Source organism: Corvus brachyrhynchos, unplaced genomic scaffold (assembly GCF_000691975.1).
Source record: "Corvus brachyrhynchos isolate BGI_N302 unplaced genomic scaffold, ASM69197v1 scaffold202, whole genome shotgun sequence".
NCBI lineage: Eukaryota > Metazoa > Chordata > Aves > Passeriformes > Corvidae > Corvus > Corvus brachyrhynchos.
The window spans coordinates 5,844,032-5,853,722 of record NW_008238132.1 but is presented as its reverse complement, the minus strand read 5'-3'; positions in this window follow the sequence as shown (position 1 = coordinate 5,853,722).

Here is a 9,691-nt window from a genome sequence, read left to right as displayed (position 1 = left end):
GAGAGATGCTCCTGTTTAAATCCACCCTCACACTTGCAGACCAAGTCCTTGCCTGAATGTGAAGTGCTGGAAATTGAAAGCAGCTTTCTTTCCTGGCCTGGTTGGTTACTTCTAATGAAGGCCTTGCCTTCAGAAAGGTGGAGCAGCTGCTTGAACCTGCAAAACTATTTTTCTGTTTCTGTTGTCAAGTACCAATGCACAGAGAAACCCCAGGACCTGAAAGCACATATCAACGTTCTGATCTCTCCAATGGGTTGCTGTTAGTATTTTGAATTTTTTGGTCTCATTTTGTGCATTTTTTCTTCCTCTACTCATCTGCTTGCTCTACCTTTTAGCAAGGAAGGGATCTGTTACCTGAGACTGCATAAGTCCACCTCCACATTAATGTTCACAGTACTACTAAGCTCACTAACACTTCCACTAATCTATTTTTGATGTGATCAGAAACAGCTTACCTACTTACTGCTCTGAAGCAAGATTAGCATCTCTTACACAAGATCAGCAGTGCAGGGTAAGATGTGGTGAGAAAAAGCCTGCTTATGCAGCTGACTGTATTTAATATTATGCAAGAGTAAATTCTCATTTGAGTTGGGTGCACGACTAACTGAATCACATGAAAGGCCTTGCTGCAGGGATTTTGTGCTTATGAAGGAGGAGACGTGAATGATCCTTCTGTGGGATAACCTGCAGGGCAGCTGCATATGTCTTTTTCACTATTCATTAATTTAAAAGAGCTGATCTGGTTTCTGGCTGTGCTTTTCATGAATGTTCAAGTCTTGCTAAGCAGTAGCAGCGCACAGGAGGGGGAGCATTGGACAACACATTTTGTGCATCAAGTGTTGATCCTTCACATCTGCTCAGTTCAGTCCAGGTCTCCATAGAGCCTGTACAGCCGGTAGTTATTGCTACATACCACAACACAGATTGCAGCAAGAGCAGATCCTCAATGACTGTATAAAGCTGGAGAGTGGAAGGCCTGAGAGTATCAACATGCCTATAGTCCAAATAAAACTGGTTAAAATGTTCTGCTGCTGAAGCTAAAGTAGGAAGAACTAAGTTGTGAGATGCCAGCAGGTTGGTCCCAAGTTGGAAGGAGTAACAGAGGTGACTATTTTCTGCATTTGAGAGGATACTGCTCTTGACTGTTGGGTCTGGAGGAGGATCATACCAAACACACTTGTCTGTTTGCCTGAACAATGATGACTAAAGCTCATTCTTTACTGTGGGGTTTTTTATGTTGCCATGTGGATATAACAGGAGCCCTGCTGAGGACACTACTGGAGGAGCACTCTCAGGGGCTTTGGAGGCAGAAAAACCTGTTCCTAGCTACCTGCCTGCCTCACTTCAGAGGCAGAATTCACATAAAGACAGTATTATTAGTAATTTCCATAGGCACAAGGTTTCAAAGGAATATAACACTAACATCACACTCTTGCAGTTAGCAACATTATGCTTTTCCAATTTTTATTTGTTAACACTGATTTGTTGTATTTTCCTTCTTAGTTTCAGCTGTGAGTTTTCTGGAGGTGAAAGTGCTTTGCTAAGGCTTTGTGCAGTGCATTAAAGCCAGGATTTTTCATGATGCATCATACAGCTATTACTGTAAACAACAGAATGACACTAATTATCAGGTGTAGTATGGTCTCACAAATTCAGGTTGTTGCGACTGTAAGCAAGTATGTCAAGTACTTAGGTCTGTATAACTCCACCCATCAATGGCCAGGATCCCATAAAAAGTGCTGAATTCAGGATTAAGGAGGAACTGAGTAAGAAAAAATGCAGTCTTCTAAAGGCCTTATTTCAATGGTCCTTTCCAGTGAAAATTTTTTCATTGCCTGAAGGTCTTCTCCTCAGGCCAAGAATTGCCCTAGTCAGAGCATCTTGATTCCAGTTTCCTGTCAGCATTGCATGTGATTAGCAAATGGTGAAGTCTGCTTGAATGATGGACTCAAGAGAGCCCAGGGAACAGGGCAAAGTGCTTGTGGAGCATGTTTCAATGCCAGCTCTTGGCTGGCAACATAATTTTATTCAAGTGCCTGTCTTGTCCCAGCACTGTGTTGCTGATGCTGTGAACAGTGCAGTGTCTGGATCCTTATGGAGCTGTTTGGACAGTTGCAGGAGTTGAGCTGGACTGATTTTTTGACAGCTGCTCCCACTGCCCCTGTCTCACTTACCTGAAATTATCTGACTCGCTTTACTTCCCCAAGCAACAGCAGCAAGAATCTTCTTGGATTCCTTTCTCTGCTCAAGTCAAGGCATTTCCAGTTGTCCCTAGAGGCAAAATGAAACAGAGATAAATCCCCAATATTACCAGCCCCTGTTCTCATAGGCCTGCTTGTTTTATTCACCTTTTAAACCACTTGCCTCTTTACAGCCCAGATGAATGTCTTTATGATAAAACAAAATAAAATAATAAAATACTTTTGCTATTCCATAAGCTAAGTGATACTAAGGAAGATGTTGGGGGAAGAAAAAAACAACAAAAAAAGAAGGAAATCCACTGAGGTATTGTCAGCCTGAAGAGAGGAAAAAGTGCTGGCAGCTCCTTAGGAAGAGCTGCCTGCTGCCTTAGGAGACAACACCAAGAAGCATTTTCTGGAAGAAAGGGTTCAGAGTGCCTTGCATAAATCAGAAGTAATATGGTGGTGTGGTCACTTCAAAGCAAGTCAGTGACTGCCAAAATGCTGCTGTTGTGCATCAAGGAGCATGATGTGGGAAAGGAGAATTTATTTGCCTCACTTGGGAGCAATTTTACTGTGCTCTCATCTCTGTCCAAGAGTTACTGTGAATCAAGCTCCTCCTCCCTGAGTTCTCAGAAGGTGAAACTAAAAGCTGTAATGGTTTTACTGGAATCCTCAGGTATGTTTTTAGGCCTCCTACATATTTCAAGGATGAGGCAAAAGAATGTGAGTATTAATTTATGTCTTAGCACAGAGGCTACATCCATGCTTCTATAACAGAGGATTTCCTAAAAGCTGACTTGGACTGTAGGAACATCTAGCTGCAATTGCAATGTTCTTCTCACAGGAAAATACTTTGGCACAGCACTTCCTGTGTCAGCACAGCACTAACATGGCCAGCATGTCGTGCTGTGTCCCACTAGAAAAAATATTTGTGGCCTGTGACTGAAACAGAGCTACAGGGCTTCTTAGAAGTGTAAGAAAAGATTGAGAAGTCACTGCAGTAGATGGGATATGTAGTAGATATGATGGGATGAGATCATGTGTAATTACAGAAAAGTGCGGGTAGCAAAATGCAGTCAAGCTGAGGCTTAAACAGCCCTGAGGAAGGTGATGATACAAATGGAAGCACATTCCAGGTGTAGACCAGCAGACTGAGCACAGGAGCATCTCTAACCTGGAGAGACACAACAGAGATGGAGACAGACTTTCTCAGGAGGGATGAAATGCACAGAGAAGACTGAAAGGCCCTGGCTCTTCCCTGTAGTGAAGAAAAATTGGGTTATGTTTCATCAATGTATTAGTCAGCATGTTAACAGCACCACTCATCTGCTGTCCCTCTCAAGTGTCTGCTCAACAAAGAGATGTGGTTGGCCCAGCCTCCCCTCTAAGTGCCTTCAAAGACATGTGGTTCACTCTCCTTATTGAACAGCACTGCGTCCCCTGTAGGGCTCCTTCCATAGGTCCCAGCAGTCAGGCACAAGGTCAGTGCCAGAGCTGGACAGCCTGGATTCCCCTAACCCAAATCCTCAGGATTTCTGCATCTGACAGGCTGATGGGAAAGCAGAAATAGCTACCAGCATATCCCACGCACTTCCTATTTCAAAAGTGCGTTCTGGCTACATGTGCTTCCCCTTTCACACAGCAAATGTGGACAACTGCAGCAGGTGCTGGCTGCAGTTGTCCTGAGTCAATCTTCTAGTTACTCCTGCCAGGAGATAGGGAAATCCACAAACACCCCATCTACTGGATCCTGATCTGGCCTTTGATGCTGGATCCAGGGCCTGTCTCCGTGGTAGTCTTGTCTCAGCACTGTGCTGAGTGCTCACCAAAGGAATATGATGACATTACTCTCATATTTTCCCAGCAATTTTCCTTACATTTTCATCTTTCCAGACCTCCTTTCTACAGGGAAACTCTCCAGCCATCCTACCCTATCCTTTTCTCTCCAGGTTCCTGCAGACACATCGTTCACTCTTAACCTTTCAGGGGTTCCTAGCTTTCACAGCCACACCTTTTCTCCCTAGAATTTCCTTCCTCTTCCTCTGGCATCTGCCACCAGTGGTTGTCTGGAGCCTGCAGCAATCCTTCTTTCTCACCTTGCCTTACAAGAAGATGCACCTTGGTCCCTGCAGCTTATGGCCTCCAGCCACTGTCTCTCCTGGGCACTCATCTCAGGCCCAAGTACTTTCCTGCTCTCTCTCTGTGTTCCACTTCCAGAGGAGCAACCTGAAGAACTCAGATTTTCCAGCACATACCACATGAATTAGCCTTTGACTATTACTAGGAGTCTTCACTTTCTTCAGGACTGAAATCCCCACCGCTCTCTCCTGGGTACATTTTCACCACATCCTTTCTTCCAACTTGACCTGCCAATGAACCTTGAAACACCTGTCAACAACTAACCCATGACTCTGTTTCCCAATGACCCTTGCCCACTTACATAACTTCCCAGTCCAAGGAATTCAGAATTCCAGTCATGCTTAGAGGTAAAAACCTCTTTCTAATGCTGTAAGACTGAGCTCACAGGTTTTTTTTCCTACCTTCTGTTGACGACAGAACACAAGCACGTGCTTTTTTCTGAGAGAAAAAAAAACCTGATTGTAAATCCTCAGACTTCATAATCCAGGAGGTCATGAGGACTCTAGGTTTACATATGTCATTTACCACGCATCATGAAAAAATGACACTTCTTTTGTCTTCAAAACTGGGCTGTGATCACGTGTACCATAGTATCGACTGTCCTTAGGGTGCTGTTTGCCAAATCAATACATCCATCGGTGTTGTCAGTTTTTTACATGCACCAGATCTTACCAGGAAAATAAATACTGAAACCAGGCCGGTGCCTAAGGGCAGATTTCTCAAGACCTATCATCCACATTTGACAGCAGATGGCGTAAAACCTGCCTGCCTGCTTGTCCAGTGACTCTGCTGTGCTACAGGTAATTTCAAGCACTGCTCACACAGGGGCAGAGGGCAGCTGGTATTTACTGTTTGCTGCTATTTTGTCCTGTCTGACCAAGGGTGAGTGCAAAACCCTCTCTAAAGAAAACATGGCTTGTGGCTATGCAGGGCTTCTCTTCAGAGTTCTGCCTGAGCCGGAGGAAGGAAGAACAAGATAAAAGTTGCTGACACTGAATCATTTCTGCTTCTACCCCAGTGAAATAAGAGATGACCTAGGAATTTCCTGATTTTTGCAAAAACAGTTTTCCCCTCCCTCCTCTCTGCTAAGCAGGCATCAGAGTGAAGCAAGTTGGGGGATCAACCCCCTGTGTTTGTACTGTGACATGCAGTGCTGCAGCATTTGACACCTGTGAGTCACAGAGTGAGAAAGAGGTCCCAGGGTCATGCAGAAAGTGAGGGCTGAGGGCTCCACTCGAGCAAGAGGCTCTGGCATGGCATATCACCCTGTGTGTGGTAGTTCATGCACTGGAGCTGCAGGAAATAGTGGAATTTATACATTAGCTTGAGCTTCTAGTTATGTGTGAGGGTTTTAAGTTTCTTATAGAAACCCCAGGTAGCCAGTCTGGTATTTAATGGTCAGCTATGTGCCTGCAAGTAGGTATGTCCTTGTGCCTGGTCCTGGGTGTCTCAGCCATAGGCAGCTCTACACTGAAAAATAAGACATCACTTAAATTTTGTACCCTGTGCACTGCCCAAGGACTTTGCCCTAAACCAAGATGAGGGACAAGAAAGGAATGAAGAAGTGTGTGTTTCATGTCTTGATCAGCAAGATATGCCTTGACCTCCAAAGGGATTTGGCACAGTTCACAGGCAGGAAGAAGGAGGAAAGCAGTGGCTTGTATCTGTTCACCTCCCTTCCTACCAGTGTCAGTCAATGAAACAGAAACCTTGGCTTTCCTCTCATCATGAGAGCTGGAAGATTCTTCCTCAGCTGGACTCCAAAGGACACTATAGATGGTACAGGAGACGGGGCTGTTGGAGGTGACGGAAACAGCCCAGTGTGCTGAGCTCAGGGAGCAGATAAGAGTGAAAAGCAAACGTTTGGAACAGCAGGAGCAAGTCTGTTGGGAGTTTTGTAAACACAATGGGGCAACAGCCCGGTGCTGTTAAGCACAGATGATTGCAGTTTTTCCTGTTGTAAGCTCCACTTCACTCCCCCTTTCCTGTGCTTGCCTAACACACAATTGGGCTGCAGCAAATGGTTGTTTCCTGGGAGGAGGACACACTCCAGAATGGACCAGGAAACCGCACCACGTGCTCCAGCTTGTCCAGCGACCCGCCCTGTGTGTTGGCCTAGAAACCTGTCTGTATTTTACAGGTACAAAATGCCATGGGTGTAGCCACACAATCAAGGAATGCACTACACAGTACTCAATCATTGACTTTTCCTCTGAAAGCAGGGGAGGAGGACATGCTGCAGTTATTAACCGTGGCCCAAATTCTCCCCACTGGCTGTGCAAAATCAGTGCATGGGTGTTTGTCACTCACAGCTACCTTACCCTCCACATGCAAAGGGAAGAGCTCTTGGGGTCTTGCTACACCATTCTTATTACCTGCACCCTTATGCCTCCCCTCCAGCTGACCAGAGCCATGAATTGAGAAAGGATTTGGAATAAAAAGCTTCCTTCCCCTCTCCTCCTGCCAGCCTGTACATGTTTAAAGGTGCAGGGCCCAATGCAAAACCATCAAGGAATGCCAATATTAAATTGGACTAAATTACATCTTGTCTCAAATCAGGCCACATCTGAGAAGCAAGAATGCTGTGTGTTGATCACACAGTAATAAGTCATTTCCACGCTATCTAAACATGATGTGAAAGTCAGAATTATATTTTAGTGATCTCCTGATAAAACAAGAAAAGAAAAACCTTCTAGCCTCATCAGAACTCTGCCTCCAGTGTAGACAATTTCAAAACCCTGTGCTAGTGGGAAGATCAAACTGAGGTCCCCAGCACAAACTGGCTGTAATTTTAATCTTTTCCAATCTTCTGTCTGAGGAACTGTGTAAGCATGAGCTCTGTATGTAGGCCATCACATGCAAAATATAATGTCTATGGTCCAGCATGTGGGTCAGATGCCTTAAGTTACACTGCAGTCAATACTGCTAGTAAAATGCTCAAGCGTAGTTTCAGGGGATGGATCTCCTCTAGCACTAGCTTTTAAAGGTGTAAGTGGGGGAGTTGGGGAGTGACCTGGATGAAGAGGAAGGCAAATGAGGTTTGAAGGCTTTCACACAGGAGATGAGAGAAGCATTAGTGTTGAACTAAAGAACTGTGTATTCCCAAGCAGCAGCTTTGATCATAATTTCCATTTCACTCCACCACAGAAACTTCTGAAGGTGACTTGTGCCATATGCAAGGTAAGAGAGACTGGAGGCGAGCGAAACAGCTTAAATCTCTGTGAATCTGTGATTCTATGTCACTGTCTCGTCACACCATGCTATATAAAGTAGTATAAAATTTAAAAAAAACAGAGCCCAGTCTCAACAGAGCATCCCAACACCTTCGCGGGATAAGTGCCACTAGAGGGGGCTGGTTGCACACAGCTCCGGAGGGTTTCTGCGCTGCGGGATAGGGCACAGGCACGGCGGGGACACCCCCGGCTCTGCAAGCACGCCTCGGTGTAGCTGGAGTCACACAAACTGCGAATCCTGCCCAGAACCAGGGCAGAACCCAGGCTGCTGACCTCAGCTGTGCTGTACTGCTGTGTTCGTGATGCTCGCTGTTCTAAGGTGCGTCTGCAGAGCCACACCAAGCTGGAGATGAGCAAAGGCTCATCCCGAGGAAGCGATGCCCACACTCCCCAGCACTCCCCAGGACACAGCTGCACCATGTGTTCACATCCAGCTTGGCACCTTCTCATTTCTCCAAGCGTGCCCACTTCTATTCCTATAGTCCCTTAACTCCTTGTATTATTCACGTTTTGTGAAAGACACACTGAATGCAAACTCTCTCTGCTACTGCCACGTTAGCAATGCAGAGTACATCCCTCTGCTTCTGGAGCCTGGCACAGAGGCTGGGAGTCTGGGCCAGAAATCCTGAATGCATTTGGAGCTCTTTCAGTCTGGAGACACTTCCTATTAATTAATCCTGGAAAGCTTTGCAGCCATTTCTAAAACAATGGAAGAAAATTTTTAAAGTTATCCCTAGAGCAGTTCAGTGTTAGCAAACGCTTTTTCTTTGGAAGACACAGGACTACTGTTCTTTAAAGGCATATCTGCTCAGGCAGGAACTGACACATGGTGGTTCCTCCCTGCACCTGGCACAGCCCAAACTCTCACTTAGAAGCCAGAGAGTGAAGCAGTGCTGCACTTGAGATACTACTACTACTACTACTACTACTACTACTACTACTACTACTACTACTACAGTCGTATGGAAGACAATGTAACTGCAGCTCACAGCTCCTTCTCTGCCAGCCAGCTCCAAGCCCAGAGCGCAGAAGGTCACACATGTCTGTGTTTATCTGCTACTCCTTCTCTGCCAGCCAGCTCCAAGCCCAGAGCACAGAAGGTCACACGTCTGTGTTTATCTGCTCTGCCTGCATGCCCCCTTGCAGAAGCACTGGCTGTACTCTGTACTCTGCAGTGCAGAGTTCATTTTCCTCACCATGAGCAGCCAGCAACAGGTGAGAGAAAGTGAAAGGTTGCTGTTAATTTTACTGGACATCTTGCTAGTGTCTGGATTATTTTGAATTTCAGCCATGGGTTCTCCAGCATGCACAAATCTTCTGGAATGACATCAATCGCAAATAAATTTAAAGGAAAAGAAAATTCTCTCTTCTTTCTGTACCACAGAGCTTTTCCTTTCCTGTTCCTCCCAATATCATGGAGTGGTTGTTCAGACTACCTGTTCCATGATAGGCATTGAAACTGCTGTGGAGTTCCATACTAGTCATTCTCCTCTGTATGTGAAGCTTTAACACTTAGCCAATGGCAGTCTTCATGCAAGTGACCCATTTCCCTGTTTTCTGTGTTTGAATAATGCTTATTATCATTTGCAAAAACTCCTTCAGATTTTCTCTCTTCATTGTAATGCCCGTGAGTTCCACTAAAACTCTGAATTCCCTCTTGCAGTTCTCTTTCTGCTACATCATTTTCTGCTTCTGCATTGAAATGTCTCTAATTTCACTCCCAGTTCCCACTGCTGTTTATCCCTATTTCTGGCAGCCTGTAGCTGGGTACTTCTACTGAGATTAATGACTCCAGTGAAAATCCCAGCAGAATCAAGCAGTTGAGTTTTTTACTATGATTAGTACAGCAAGTGGAGAAAGAGTCACAAAGTTACTTCCATCCTTCAGCTCCACAGAAACAAGATTTCAGGTATGTTAACAGAGTGAAGCCTCACTGCATCCTTGGCTTGGCCTTTGTCCACAGACACCTAAATTCTCCTTGCAGCTCCTCAAGGCACTTGAAGACTCTCTGCTGCACACACAGGTGGGTTACTGTTCTGTGGGAACCACACAAGGATGACACTGAGTTCACTGGAGATTGAGGAAGAGGAGGGGAGAAGGGAAACGGTGTCTGCACAACTGAGTGAAGTTGGAGCA